General features: G+C 38.9%; 1 long non-coding RNA gene across 1 annotated transcript; it reads right to left on the bottom strand.

The window, feature by feature from the left end:
* Positions 1–303: 303 nt before the first annotated feature.
* Positions 304–651, bottom strand: LOC114195338. Its single transcript, XR_003606468.1, has 2 exons — positions 563–651; positions 304–467 (listed from the first exon to the last, which is right to left on the bottom strand). It is a non-coding gene; the product is annotated as an uncharacterized LOC114195338 (long non-coding RNA).
* Positions 652–3,323: the final 2,672 nt, after the last annotated feature.

Raw genomic sequence — 3,323 nt, 5'->3', positions numbered from 1 at the left:
AGGATAGCTGAAGGAGCCGGAAGCAACATCTGCTCTCAGCCTTAACCCACATCTCGAGATTGGAAGGTGCAGAGAAAAGTGAACAGAAAAAAAAAAGGGAACTACATAACTAAGAGAAAAAACTAAGATTGAGGGGACACAAAAAAAAATAGGAACAGAGAACAAACCCTTGACGAAAAATTGCACCCAATAGGAGGATATAGTGAAAGAGATTTTACAACAAGGTAACGATCTTATCTGCTTAACTTTTGTTGGCTTTGTCTAAGGATGATGCTTGTAAACGTACGCATTCAATTTATTTGATTTTAGCATTGTTGTTATATGTTTACTCTCTTCTATGCTCTCGCAAATTCCTTCGTCACCATTTTTCATTCTCAAACCCATTTGAATCAATCTCGTCATCTTCATCCAACACGCACGAAACCATCATAAACGCCCCCATTTCTCGTCTTGTCTTCATTGCTCACCTGCGTAAAAAACCAAAGAAATAAGACCCAACAATAGAGACCCAAAAATAGAGACCCAAAAAATAAGTAATCCAAAGGTCCGAAAGGGTGAGCACAAGCAATCTCCGATGACATCATCGGCAGCGAGTTGGGTTTCAAACGGAGAAGTGTGGTTGCAGACCCAACGGCGTGGTCATGGCAGCAACTCCAATCTCGATCACCAACAGCGTCGCTAGGGGGGCTCTGTTCGGTTTTAGAGAGCTCGCGAGTTAGGAAGGACGAGCCCCTTGTTCGCACCGGCGGCGCCGACGATTCCCTCGACGGCGATGGCAGGGCCGACGACGGCCTTGAAGCGGCGGGAGGAAGCTTATGGAGACATTGTTGGGCAGCAACGAGAGTGATTGTCTCGCACGCGGGAAAGAAACGAAGCACGAGGATTTGGGGAGTTGGTTTCTCGCCAGTGACGACTCCGGTGGTGGCTGGCGTCGACGGCTGCATGTCTCGCCGGCGGGACCTTCGACGGCAGCGTGGTGGCATGATGGCGTGGCGTGGTGGCGTAGTAGCATGGTGGTGCGATGACTACGGAAGAAAGAGAAACAGAAATAAACCCTTTAGGGTTTCTGATCTCTTAATAATAATAATAATAATAATAATAAGAGGTTGGGTTTAGGCTGGAAGCCAGACCCATCTTTACTTCAAACACTCTTGTCTTTAATCCCTACACACCCCTTTTTTTGTTTCTGCACACCCATTGTTTTTTTATCTCGCACCCCTGTTTTAATTTTACTGTGAGTACCCCTGATGTTTACTAACCTCGCACCCCTGCCATACCTTTTTCATGTTTTACTTCACGCACCCCGTCTTTAATCCTAGCACACGCCTTTTTTGTCTTTGTGCACCCTTTTTTTTATCTCACACCCCTGTTTTAATTTTACTGTGAGTACCCCCTGATGTTTACTAACCTCGCACCCTTGCCATACTTGTTTCATGTTTTACTTCGCGCACCCTCGTCTTTAATCCTTGCATACCCCCTTTTTTGTCTCTACACACCCCCTTTTTTTATCTCGCACCCCTGTTTTAATTTTTCTGTGAGTAACCCCTGAGGTTTACTGACCTCGCACCCCTACCACACTTTTTTCATGTTTTACTTCGTGCACCACCATAATTGATAACCTTGCACCCTTGTTTATGTTTATCTTGTTTTGGGCCTGTGTTTTATGTTTACTTCATGCACCTCACACACATTACTCATGCACCCTACTATTGTTTTTTTTTTTACTTTTATCCTCTTTTTTTTTGTTATTAATTTGTTTTTCTCCAAAAAAAAGAGAAAACAAAATGTTTTAAATTATAAAAATTACAAAAAAAATAGAAAAAATCTAAAAAATGAAAAATGTTCTCTTTTGCTTTATTGTGTCTGTCTGATCGCCCGCACCGTAAGACACTCATTTTCAAATATACCAAAATAGTTTAGTTTCTCTTTTAGTGTCTGTCTGACCATTCGCGTCGTGTGACACATGTTTTCAAGTAATTCAAAATACCAAAAAAATTATATAAAATTTCAAACTATAAAAACATCAACGTTTTTAAACAAAGATATCTTTTTAAGAACTACGATATCCTTGATTCTCCATTGTGAGATACGTAGGAGCAAGGTCAGTCCTTGTCAAGTTCACCTCCAAAAAATCAAATTATTTTTCAAATAGTTTTTTTAAATATCTTTTCAAGAACTACGTAACCCTGATTTCTCACTTCAAAATGAGAATGTGTAGGACTAAGGTCAATCCTTGTCGGGCCAAAAAATTAAAAAAGTATATTTTTGTTTCTTTTTAGCATTTTTGTCTTATTTTTTTTTTTTTTGGAAAATTAACATTTTGAAAACCACATCGACTTTACATTTTTAATTAAAGGTACCACCCTCGAGCGGGCGCGTAGGGTGCTAGCACCTTCCCTACGCGTTACCGACTCCTGAACACAAAAATTTGGTTTATCCGCAAACTTGTCTTATTTTCATGGATTTCCATAGTTTTCCAAAAATAACTATGGTGACGACTCCAAATCTCTTTTAAAAACACATTTTCTTTTTTGTTTCGCCTTCCCGTTGCGATTCCGATTGCGACACCATCCCTTAAAGTGGTGTGCTTCCTTCCTCCATTATTCCATCCCATTCTCTTTTCCATCTTCGATCTTTTTTTCAAGTCATTTATGTTCTTATGTTCATTGTTTATGCTACTTTATGTTTATTTTCTTGTCATTTTGTTCTTTTCTTTGTTATATTGAATCCATCTTCTCTTCTCCCTCTTAGAGTCTCTATAAAGTGAATCTTTAGGTCTAGATAACCTTGTTATCTTGATGTTCAGTGGGGATTGTTAGTGAAAAGTGGCTCTAGAAGAGGGGAGACGAATAAAGCTCGTAGATATTTTCAAATTGTTTCGTGCAGGCATAATATAATCAAATTAAACTTAAGAGTAAGACAAAGAAGATTGCACATGAGAATTTATACTGGTTCACCTTCATTTGAGGTTATGTTTATCCTCTTAAACAACATGTTTAAGAAGTTCACTAATCAACACCTTTGACTAGTACGAGTATTAACCTTTCTAGGTTACAACGAGTTTAACCTTTTTAGTTATCACGAGTATAACCTTCTCCAGGTTACAAGTTTAACCTCTCTAGGTATCATATCTCAACCTCCCCCTAAGATCAAGAACTTTCAATTACAACAAAGATAATCTCTCACACAAAAGAGTCACAATAATGCTCACAGGGTTCAATTCACACAATGAAGAATTTACAATGGTACAATCAACCCAATATCACTCTCTCTATAAGAGAGATATGACAATGTATATGCTTACACTATTCTCACTTTTCTTT

The sequence above is a fragment of the Vigna unguiculata genome, chromosome 8, assembly GCF_004118075.2.
Source record: "Vigna unguiculata cultivar IT97K-499-35 chromosome 8, ASM411807v1, whole genome shotgun sequence".
In the NCBI taxonomy this organism is placed as follows: Eukaryota; Viridiplantae; Streptophyta; class Magnoliopsida; order Fabales; family Fabaceae; genus Vigna; species Vigna unguiculata.
The sequence above is the reverse complement of the archived record's forward strand: the minus strand, read 5'-3'. Positions and strand labels throughout refer to the sequence as shown.